This window comes from Rhagoletis pomonella, unplaced genomic scaffold (genome assembly GCF_013731165.1).
Source record: "Rhagoletis pomonella isolate Grant_MI unplaced genomic scaffold, Rhpom_1.0 Rhpom_scaffold_00001, whole genome shotgun sequence".
NCBI classification, from domain to species: domain Eukaryota; kingdom Metazoa; phylum Arthropoda; class Insecta; order Diptera; family Tephritidae; genus Rhagoletis; species Rhagoletis pomonella.
The window spans coordinates 108,491,326-108,504,316 of NW_023458555.1; the positions used below are offsets into that span (position 1 = coordinate 108,491,326).

Below are 12,991 nucleotides of genomic sequence, written 5' to 3' on the forward strand. Positions count from 1 at the left end.
TTTCAAATGAAATTTATTGAAGAAACTGAGAAGCATATTATAGATCAAACAGAAAGCAAAAAAGACTTAGTTTTGTGGAAAATATGTTCAAAAAGCATGACAAAAAATTTCCAACATTTTGCTTCAGAAGCACTACAAACATTTTCTTAATCAATTTTTTATAAAATTTTAATTGTTGCACAGGTCTCCAGCAATAATTTGGCTTTAACAGATGACGAGTTATAGCTAAAAAACCATATAAACAATATGCTGAAAATCGGCATTTGGCTGCAAAGTTCGAAGGTCGATTAACCCTAGAACACACACCCGGGTACAAATGTATCCACTTTCAACTTTGAAGTGTTGTAACTTTTGAACCGCTATACCTCTATACCGGATCTAGGAAGATTATTTAGTTTTGAGTTCAAATTCAAAATTTGAACCAGATCGGACCATTGGTTCAGGAGCTACAGCCTTCCAAACACATTATATACGTAAACACACACCCGGGATACGTTTGTACCCCAATAGTAAAAATCCTCATAATAATAAAAAAAAAAACCTTTTTTTATATTATTTTTTTATTTGAAAAATTAAAAATATTCATTTCACACATTATATTACTGACTTTTATTATAAAAATTATAAAAATGCATCTTATATCTAAGGAAAATCATGGCAAATAGAGCAATTTGTTGATGTGACCGAATGTTCAAGACACATTGGCTTCTTACATTTGTCGCACAGCTTTCTGGTTTTTCTACGGCGTTTTTCCTCTTGTGCGTAACATAAATAGCAAGATCCGGACACAGGTTTTGGCGTGCGCTCTGCGGCAGATGTTGATGCTGCTGTTGACACCATTGATTCCACCGGTCGGTTGAAATATGCTTCAATAGCAATTTTAAGAGCGAAATACACCACACAAGCGGCTTGTCAAACATTCTTCAAACCTACTTTTCCCATTTCGCCATACACCATGCAAACATGACTCGTTCAAGCAAAGAATTTTAGTTTTCTTCCAGCTCGCAATGCTAAATATTGTGGTTTTCTTTCATTTTCCTCTCTTACGTCCTTACTCGGTGAAAATTTCGTTGCGAATGAGGCGATTTTGCTATACACAACGCAAGCGATTTGATCAAACATCAACATGGCGGCCAGAAAATCAAAAAAATTTTGATTTTTGCTCAAATTTCCCTCAAGCGGTTTGTCAAACCTTCAAACACCCCCATACACAGCACAAATGGCTTGAAGCAAAGGGAAATTTCGCTTGGTTTGTCAAACCGCTTGTGTGGTGTATTTCGCTCTTTAGTCGAAAAATTTCGCGTCACTTGACGATTTATGGCTCTGGCTTCAATAATGGGCATACACAATGCTTCAGCCAAGCTGCGCAGGATCTGCTTACGCTTGTTGTTTGTTCTCCAAGGCAACATAGGGTTATTCAAATCGTAGACAATGTAGGCTGCAAGAGCTGTAATGTCCAACATGTTGAAGAACATCGCTAGTGGCCATCATTTTGTTTGTCTTTGTGTTGGATATTCCGCAAACATTTGGTCCATTCGATCAACACCACCTTTGGTACGATTATAATATTCAATTATTTCAGGTTTCCCACTGTCAGCTATTTCAGCATCATTATGCATGGTCGAAAGCAAAATTACTGCTTTATTTTTTTTGGGAACATAAGAGCACATTGTCACATTATTTTTGAAGCCAAATGTCGTTGAACCAATTGTCCTGTTTTTGTTCTGCTTCATTTCTTGAGGAATATATGATTTGTTTTTGCGCAAAGTTCAAACGATCGTGAGTTCCCAGGTGAGAAGCAATTCTGCAACTGGCAAGGTCGTAAACAAATTGTCCATTGTAATGTTTCGGCCACTTCCTTGGTATTTGGCAGACAAATCCTTCACCACTCGTTCGCCTTGGTTCGTTTCCCTACCAGTTTCTGCTTGGCCAGTATATATTTGTCCATGCAGTGGATATGCATTTGTGGCATCGCAAATCCACCAAACCTTGATACCATATTTAGCAGGTTTTGACGGTATGTACTGCGTAAACCGTGTGCGTCCACGGTAAGGAAATAATTGTTCATCAATTGTCAAGCATGAGCTGGGCTTGTAATGTGCAGCAAGATTATTGTTCATCATCGTCCACAACTCACTGATCGGTGCTGCTTTATCAGTTAGTAAGCGTGTTGCACGAGTGTTTTTATCGTCAAATCTTAGGAACCGCAATATCGAACAGAAACGGTTGACTCCCATTGTGGCGCGATATAAAGGATAGTTTTTGACGCTCCATAAATCTCGAACATGTTCTCCATTGCTATGGTTCGCACCAGTCATAATAAGTATGCCAAAAAATGCATACAGCTCTGTTATTGACACAGGCGTCCATGACTTAGGAGTTGTGTTTGGATGCGCATTGTTGTAAGCATTATAAGTTTCTTTTGCTAACTTATTTGTGTGGCGCATAATTATATCAGCCATTTCAACGTTCATGAAACATTTGAATGTTTGCTCTATTGACAACATTTCAGTGCATCTAGCTGGTCCAGAACGTTCTCTTATAATATTTTGTCTGAGTACCTGACGACTTACATTTGGTTCTTTCATCCACTCAGTACCATCACGTGCAACAAATTTTTCGGCACTAGCAGGTAATTCATTATTTTCTTCTACTTCTTCTTCTTCATCGTCTTCTTCATCATCCTCATAGTCCGCATAATCAGGTAATACTTCTGCGGCACTTTGCGAAACTTCAGCATCGTCATCAGCAATTTCAATGTCATTGATTTGAATTTCTTCTTCATCTTCTGAGTCAAAGTCATAGGGAGCGTCATCGTCACAAATTTCATCAAATAAAGATTGTATATATGATTCTCGCTGTTCCTCAGTTAGCCTGCATAATAAAAAAAATTAGTATATGTTTACATTGTTGCTTATTTTACATTTTTTACCTTCTATATGCTGCACTTGATAAATATTCGTTTCTTCTTGAAGTCATTTCGTATCCAGTTATTTATAGTTTCAGTTATATTTATTTTCACTTATATTTTCACTTCTTACACTTTTGAGCACCAAAAAAATAATGAAAATATCAACAGGCAGCATTTATAACAACACCTCGTGTGAAAACAACCCTTGCAGCTGCATATAAAATACAAAAACCAGTTATACCAGTGTACTTGCTACCTACGTACCTATACCTTGCGCGACCTTTTTGCACATATCTTTTGAACCAGGTAGAATATTTCAATGAAATAAAAACCAAAATGTGTATTCGTTGTTACTCTACAAGTATGTTATTATAAATTATATTATTTTGTTTTGCATTTATCAGGACAACAACAAAAACAAAAATCCACTGTTGCATGTCCTGACTTTATTTGCCCATATCGCTGGAACCAGTAGGAATATTCGAATGAAACAAAAGACAAAATACTTGTTATATATTAAAATATACATTTCAAAAAAAAAATCATAGAAATCGGTTGAATAAGCATTAAAAAAACCGCAAAATAAGGTCCCGGGTACAAACGTATCCCGGGTGTGTGTTTACGTGGTATTTTCTGGGTGTGTGTTCTAGGGTTAAAAAAAATTCGAACTAATATAAACAAACGCCGCGATACGGGTCTTCTAATTTATCCTCTATTTTCATCCCTCACTCTCAGAATCGACCTAACTTTTGCTAACCTGAATTTGTTCCACAGTGTAATTGCAGTCACTTGGCTCAAGGATGCAATTGTCGAATTCTAGCCTGGGCATTCAAGTTAGGTTTGTCGACAGTGCGCAAAATTATTTTTGAAACGTGCGATGCTATTTCCCAATTTGCCACAGGGCGAAGACGACGTCGTTACGACGTCGCTCTGGGGAAGTTGTTTTGGTGAACTCGAAACGACGTCGCTCTGGTGAAGTCGTTTGGGTGAACTCTAAACGACGTCGTTGCGACGTCGCTTTGGTGAAGCCGTTACGACGTCGCCCTGGTGAAGTCGTTTTGGTGAACTCGAAACGACGTCGTTACGACGTCGCTCTGGTGAAGTCGTTTGGGTGAACTCTAAACGACGTCGTTACGACGTCGCTTTGGTGAAGCCGTTACGACATCGCCCCGGTGAAGTCGTTTTGGTGAACTCGAAACGAATCCGTTTCTTCGAACCTAAACGTTTTTTGAGGAACCTTCGGTCTAGATGGACAAGTTCCACGCCCAAATTTTAATATATCTAAGCATAAATAAAAGTCATTCATTTGGATAGTAAACTGTTTTTATTATGACAATTTTTTATCATAACAGAATATGGAATCCACAATGTACACTTGTGCTCAGAAAATTAAGCCACCTACATCTTTATCTTAGTATTCATAATATTTTTCATATAAAATGTTTTTTTTTATAAAGGTAAAGTTCATTCTGTTGGCCTTACTAATAAAAAATAAAATTTGTGGGAATAAGGTTTTTTTTTAAATTGGTAGAAAACTGTACTTTTACTTTACAGCGTGGCGACGAACAACTGTTACCCAGGTTTGTTTGAGAAATAAAAGGGTACTTTATAGATTTTGCGAAAAAAGTATTTTATTGTTAATTTTCCACAGATTTTACTTTAGTCGGATTAATTAGTGTTTAAATTGTAATCCTTATTTACATTCGCCAGCAATGTAAACTTTGAGAGAAAAGTTCATTTGGCACGCAAGTCTTTTTTAGGTGACAGAAGGGACTCAAAATGGAGAAAATTAGCGGCATCTCATCACAACAGCGGCAATTAGAAGCACGCTTTTATTGTTGATGCCCAGCTCTCGAAATGATTATGTAATATACTTTTAATATTATTTCAGAAGCGTTCCAGCAAAAATTCAACGAATCTGTGGAAATAATGGAGCGAATAACCAAAAGGTATTTCCATTATGCTGGAGACAGGATCTCAAAACGGCATAAACGAAATGTTGCACAGTCGTCTGCATAAATATCTGTTATATTGATAAGTTTTAACAATTTATTTTTTTGTTACTTCATTTTAGTTATCTTTAAAAAAATTGGGTTTATTTTTAACAAGGACCATATAGTTCAAAATTCAAAAATTGCGCAATATACATATGCATCTATGTGCATACAAAAAAAATTAACAAGCTTTTATAAAAATTTTAAGATTTTTATTCTGCATTAAAGAAACACATATGAAATTCATATGGATGAAAATGCGCAGTACCGCAAAAAAAAATAACACCAAAAATCAATGTGAGTTTTGTGTTACTTCAAACCTGTGTTCTATTATACTAACATTTTATGGACTATAAAACTGCTTCCTATGTGTTTCTTAAATGCAGATTAAAAAGCTTTAAATTTGTATGAAAGCTTGCTGAAATTTTTTTAAATTTACATATATATGTATGTATGGATACTGCACATTGCTTTAATTTTGAACTACATGGTCCTTGTTAAAAAATAAACCCAATTTTAATTAATTTTAAAGATAACTAAAATGAAGTAACAAAAAAATTAATTGTTAAAACTTATATTATATTAAAATATATTAAAATTTTTGTTGGTATCTTATGACTGAATGTTTACCTTATTTTTCTTTTTTATTAATATTTAAGTATTTATGTATATTTAAAAAACTTTGAAAAAAATTCAATGAATTAAATTAAACTATTTTATACTAAAAAAATTGTTGTTTGGCAAATTGAGTTGGGATGAGCTGCATGCGATATACGTTTCTCCTCCTTCACCAGCAGAGTTTGAAATCATCGCGCAAAAGTTTTACGTCAACCCGCATGCCAAACTGCTTAGGAGCAATTGACGGAAAACATGTCAACATAACCCGCCCGCGAAGTAGTGGTTCGTTATATCATAATTATAAAAAAAAACGTACAACTTTGTTTTGTTGGCAGCTTGTGATGCAAACTACGTGTTTACCTACGTGGACGTTGGGGCCCTAGGTAGTCAAAGTAACGGTGGTGTTCTAGCTAGAAGTGCTTTTGGAAGACAAATCTTAAATGGAACCATCGATGTCCCTAGTGACACTAATTTGCCTGGTACATTGGAACGTTTTCCAAACTATTTCGTTGGTGATAGCGCATTTCCGCTAAAAAGTAATCTGATGCGACCATTTCTGGGCCACAATTTACCAGCCGATAAGGACAAGTTTAATGCAACGTTGTCGAAATCTCGCGTCCAAATTGAAAATTGTTTCGGGATTTTGGATAATCGTTGGAGGATTTTACACCATCATATGTATGCTTGTCCGAGTAACGTAGACAAAACGTTTTCGCCACAATTGTACTGCACAATTTTTTAATGTTACAACACGACAGAAATTATTTCACGCTAGATTTAGTTGACCGTTCCTATAATAGTCTAGAGTATCAGGATCGTTGGAGAAGCGAAATAAATCCGTTGGATTCAGTCCATCAAGGATTCGCCAATCGATCATTTTCCAACGCATTTCACTTGCGCAATAAACTTAAAGATTTCTTAAATAATAACAATGTATAAATATAAAAAAACTCGTATAAGTCCTATATAATTTTTATTTTTTTTCCATTCACAAAATATTTTAGTTTATATCGAAACTGAAATGCGTTAGTAGCTGATCGATTGGCGGATCGTTGATCCCTTTTGTTTCTCTTGCGACTCTGATACTCATAAATACCTCAAAAACAACGTTCTTACCCTTTTCTAGTCCTTAATCCATATTCCATATTCATATTTTTGCGTACACTTCAAATAAAACTTTTAGTTAATAAAATTTCTAGTACAGATTTATTTACTAAATAATATTTTAACATTTTAATAAAATTAAAATACACTTAGGTCTCTTTTTATGCGGATTTGACTTTATGCGGTTTTTCAAACCATTTTTTTCGCAGTAGCGATTTTGCTTTTTTGTGAGTTTTTATTACTTTTTGCAGTGTGTAAAAGACAATGCTTCTGATAAATAATTTGTCTTTGTATTCTTACATAATAATTATAATAATAATAGATTGGCGCTTACACATATGTTAGTGTTTGGCCGAGCTTCTCCTCCAATTTGTGGTGTGCGCCTTGATGTTGTCACACAAATGGGAGGGACCTACAGTTTTACGCCGACTCCGAACGGCGATTATATTTTTACGAGAAGCTGTTTTTCATGGCAGAAATACACTCGGAGGTTTGCCATTGCCTGCCGAGGGGCGACCGCTGTTAAGAAAAAAACCTTTTTTTCTAATTTTTTTGTATGTATTCTTACATAATTCATGTATTTATTGTGGTATTTTTTTTTTTTGGTTAAAATACAGATTTATTTATTTTATACATATTTCAATCCGAACATTTTACATGGAATAATAAGTGTTGAAGTGAAGAAATAAATAGGTTTTGTTTGCTCAATAATGCCTCACTGGATTTTTTTATGCGGTTTTTTAGAATTTTTTACATGAAGTATCTGAATTTATGCGGTTTTTGAAAATGCTGGAACGCATCCCCTGTTTTTGTATGAAAGTAAAGAACTTTTTAATGCTGATTTTTTTATGCGACTTTCTGAGGAACGCATGTACCGCATAAAAAGAGACCTAAGTGAAGTTGTCCCAGAACCATGTCATCAACTAATTATAATTATAATAAAGCTACAAGCTAATGCAAACAACTTAAATTTTGATATTTAGGGTGCTCACAGTTCTATATTATCTACTGTGTTAATTTTGCCACCTGGTAACTTTAAAACATTTTACCATGTGGTAACTTTGTTTGTTGTTGGTTCCCATACTAATTAGAGATAACACTTTTGGGCAAAATTACTCGACTTTGTCTCATGTTTATGTTTTGTATTAAACTGCCATCTATCGCTGCTTGTACATACATACATGAATTTCGTTTTGGGCGCAGCGCTGCTTGTACATAACAGGCTAACCTAATATTCGCGGCTTGCGTTTTGATACGCACGCCGTCGAATTTGTTTTTTTTGCGTCACCCGAAATTGGCTTGCGTGCGTTTGCATTTGATTTCATTGAGCGAAACGTCAAATCAAAATGTCACGCAGAACAAAAATTGGAAAATGAGTTAGCCTCATACGCACGCCGTTCAATTTCGGTTGGTCCCATACAAGTTGTATGTGCATGAGAAATTTTTGACAGTAAATTGGCGGCGTGCGTGAATATTAGGTTAGCCTGTAAGTTTCGTTTTGCGCCTTTCTGAAGCTGACAAAGGCTCTTTTTTTATTTTTGCGCTGTGCTAGCTGAGTATAAAAAAGGGAAGAGAGAATAGAGAGAGATATGTATGTGGTTTGTTGATGCTCTCTAAACCAGTGCCCGCCAAAAAGAGAAAAGTCTTAAAATGAGAATGTATTAGTTATGAAACAAAAAATGAGAATGTGTTGGTGGTAATGCACGGAAAAAAATTTCTGTGTTGTATTACTTATTATAAAAACTTTGGTATGTTTTTTTGCCGTTTTTTTCATTGTGCGCTATTTTTTAGATCTAAACAACATAGAAACATATAATGAAAGTTAACGGCCCTAAGAAAGGAAAAAGTTGGTAAAATTTTGTGTGTATTGTACAAAATTATTATTATTTTTTTATAATTTAAGTATGGATTTCTGAGCAAAAAAGATAACGTGCTTCCAGCACTCAGAATATTAAAAGAAAATTTCGTTGATTTCAAGTAGAAATAAAATAAAAATATATATATCTAATATATTTTTATTTTAAAATTAGGTAAAACTTGACATTTAAGAACAATTTAAAATAACGATTAAACCAAAAGAAAAATAACAAAACATATTGTATGTTTTAATTGAGGACTATATATATATGGATATATATGGATGTATGTATTACTAGAAGAAAACTCAATAAAACGAAGGTCTGCATTTTTATTTATTTATTTATTTATGTATTTCTTTATTTATTTACATTTATCTAGTAATCTAGAAATACATGATTTATTACAGACTACTACAAAAATACTTAAAGATAAAAGTTTAAGCTTTACTATATAGCTCATTCAATGATACTTTAAACAATTGCTTAGACGACGAGAAATCCAAGGCCAAAAAATTTGAAATTTGATTAAACTCTTTCAATGCTCTATGAATCGGAGCATAGGAAGTATAAACCGTCCGGACTCGCTCAAGAAAGAAAAATAAAGGCAAGTGTAGAATATGACTTAGAAATTATATAATCTAAATGACTCAGAAATAGGAATTTTGAGTCAAAAATTACGCCCAGATCAGAAACTTCATCCAAAGTGGTGAGACGTGATTCCTTAATTAAATATGAAGTAGCAAATAACTGCCTGGACTTGGTAAACGTTATTGAGATCTGACTGTAGCTTAGCTGAATCAGATCGACTTGAAATTGTTTTAAAAATTTTTAAGTCGTCTGCATATAAAATAAATTCGGAAAATTTTAAACAATCAGATATATCATTAATAAAAATGATGAAGAGTAATGGACCCAGAATACTGCCCTGTGGGACACCAGAAGAGGCAACAAAAGGATGGGAAGAAACATTATCAACAACAACTACACATTTACGACATGAAAGGTACGACTTTATCCATTTAAAAAAAAAAAATGGAATGAAGCCCAAAGCTCCGCAATTTGGCAATTAAAATTGAATGGTTGACTTTGTAAAAAGCCTTAGAAAAGTCGGTATAGATTGTATCGACTTGGAATCTGTCATTGAAAGCAGACGTACAAAATTCTGTGAATGCAGCAAGATTAGTGATGGTTGACCTGCCAGTCATGAAACCGTGCTGGTTATTAGATATGTGACGCTTTACGGCAAAATACAACTTTTGTTTGATAATATATTCAAACAGCTTCGATGTCGTAGAAAGTTTGGAAATAGGCCTATAATTAGTAACATCTTTTTTATTACCAGCCTTGAATAAAGGTGTGATGGACGTAACTTTCCACGCATCAATAAACTCCCCCGATTCTATCGATTTATCAAAAATTAGCAAAAGAGGATATGTAGGGGCAGGACAATTCTTGAAGAGATAGGATGAGAAACCATCAATATCCACATGCGAAGAGCTTTTAAGGCCCTGAATTCCATCCCAAACATCCTCAATAGACAGCGAAAGAGAGCCAAAGTTAATGGTGGAATTGGTTTTCCTAAAATTATCACTCAGATGTTCCGACGACGAATCAAAGTTAGAACTAAAAAAGTCAGCGAAAAGATCAACTGCCTCCTGGGTGGAGGAAGCATAACTCCCATTGTAAAATACCTCGGAGGGAATATTAGAGCAGGGCTTTTTGGACTTAACGTAAAGCCAGAAAGCTTTTGGATTACACTTAATATCAGACTCAAATTTACGAATATAATTACGCTGCAGTATTTTACTTAACTGTTTGAACTTCTTGGAGTAGCGCAAATATTTATCCCTATACGCTTGGGCACTTGTTAATTTAAATTTTCTTAAGAACTTATTCCTCAAATTTTTTAGCCTTTTTAATTTTCTCGTATACCAAGGAACCCTATAGCACTTCTTGCTAACACGTGGTACGTTTTCGCAGAAGATTTCATACATCTTTGTTTTAAATTTGTCAAAGCATGAAGAAATATCAATTCCAGTAAAAAGGGGATCCCAATCTAATAGAGAAATAACGTTATCTACAATATTAAAATTACAACGTTTAAAGCAGAAGTTATTAATTTCATTATTAACACAAAGACGTTTAAAACTGTAAAATTCTAGACAAATAGTGAGCGGTATGTGATGATTAACAAGAAGATAAAGGATTAAGACATTCATGAAGTGTGAAATGCATGTTATCACTTATGAAGATAAGATCCATAATTCGAAAAAACTTGTTTAAAAACTGTTGATTTGAATAAAATCTAAACTTAAAAAACAATCAACTAAGTAGGACTCCGAAAAGCTATTAATGTTTTTTGGAATTAAGGCATAGTTACTATCTACATATGACCATTCAATACTAGGCAAGTTGAAGTCTCCAAGAACACAAAAGTTGCTACCAGAATGTTTGCAGACGAGAGCCGTTTTGTTGTCAACATATGCTTTGTAGGGACTATCAACACTGAAAGGTGGAATGTAGGACGCACAGATATAGATATTCGTGGTACCTTGTACCACAACGTAAAGTTGGTCCAGAAGTGAGTCCACATTTTCTAAATGAATGAGTGATGAGTGATACCGACGCTGAACAGCGATTAAAATACCACCGCCCCTTGACAATCCAGTTTTAATAAAATCACGATCTTTCCGGTAAACATTAAATAGATTGGAAAATCAGCATTCAACCATGTTTCAATAAGAACGAAGACTTCATAGTCCAAGTGAGTACTCATATTAAAAACTATTCTGGATTTTGTTCTGAGTCCAGAAACATTATGAAAATATATCCTAAGAGACTTGGAAAGAGGTTCACACAGAAAGGAATCAGTTACGGTTTTGGTTGTGCCGGACCTGCTTTCTGAAAAACTCAAACGGACGCACATTAACATCAGCTGGCCAATTCGCAGAGTGGAGAAGAGACGCGTAGTGTATAGATGGAACTCCTATCTTGAAATTGACACGTTTTAACCCTCCGATGAGTGACAGTGCCGATGACGTTAGATTCGTGAGAAGGTCCTTAGGGACCTACAAAGAGTTGCTCGATGTTTCGACTGTACATGTGCAACTTCTTTGGTATTTATGTTGTATTTTGATTAAATTAACGTCCTGCATATATATTAGGAATGAAATAATTTGAAGAACAAGTGAAAAAAAAATCAAAACATGAAGACAAGTAACTTGTTATTTCTTCTAAAATTGTACAAGGTCCCTAGGGACCTTGTCACTAATCCCCGTACTATATATGTTGAAATCTCAATAACACTCGAACGTGATCCCGTATCCCTTCGAAACTTATTTTAAACGATTCAGCTTAATTTATTCTTGGAATACATGTATAAATTCTTTTCAAAAATGCAAGTAACTTGTTATTTCTTCTAAAATTGTACAAGGTCCCTAGGGACCTTGTCACTAATCCCCGTACTATATATGTTGAAATCTCAATAACACTCGAACGTGGTCCCGTATCCCTTCGAAACTTATTTTAAACGATTCAGCTTAATTTATTCTTGGAATACATGTATAAATTCTTTTCAAAAATGCATTGAACAAAAAGATATAGGCACATGAAATACGAAAAGGTCCCTAGGGACCTTCTCACAAATCGAAGGGTTAATGTTTTAACATCTACATCTTTCTTCACCAGCATATGGCAGGATATCAAGCTAGACTCAATGGACGTATTCTTCGAAACATATACGACAATTTTATCAGCGGTGACTGAATTCATAAATGACGACAGGTATATTTTGTTCGTGGTGCAACTTCTAACCCACTACTAGCATTGCAACCAGCAATGGTCTTAAAATTCCGACTGGGGTGGTTGTTATCATTAACAGCAGAAGCAGAAGCATTAGCATTATCACTACGGTGACGGTCCCTTCCTTTTTTTTTGCAGGACCGTACTGTTTTTCATCGTTATTTTAAAATTATGGGACAATGGATGGGTTTTTTCGAAAAAAGTGTTTTTTGGTACTTTTCGTAGCTTTTCTTCAATATCTCATGAAAAAATCTCCCAATCAACGTAAGAGACTAACATATCGAAGGGTCTTGATGTGCCTCTTACAAAATATATAACTTGTGGCGACTTCAATGAAAATTATTAGCTTAGTCGTCAAAGTCGAAAAAAGTGAGATTTTCAATCAAATACGCAGTTTTATTCAATAACTTTTTTCATTAGTTTAAAAATTCGATAAAGGAGATATGTATATCATTACAGTAAATTTTGAGCCAAAGATAATGAAAATCGGATTAGAAATGTAGATGCTATGCAGCCTTTGTAACTCGTCGTTTACGTCGATTCATGCCGTCGATTTTTGTTAAATAACTGCGAAAAGTACCAAACAACAAAATAAAATAATGTAAAAAAAAATATTTTTTAAAAACATGCTTTTATTTAACATGTACAATCAAAGGAATAAAATAAAGTAGTGTAACAAAAGATTTTTTAGCAAGAAAATTTTG

The 12,991-nt window shown here is 34.4% G+C and overlaps 1 pseudogene; it reads left to right on the forward strand.

Moving 5' to 3' along the window:
- LOC118733624 overlaps positions 1–6,377 on the forward strand; it is a 7,062-nt pseudogene extending 685 nt beyond the window's left edge.
- Positions 6,378–12,991: the final 6,614 nt, after the last annotated feature.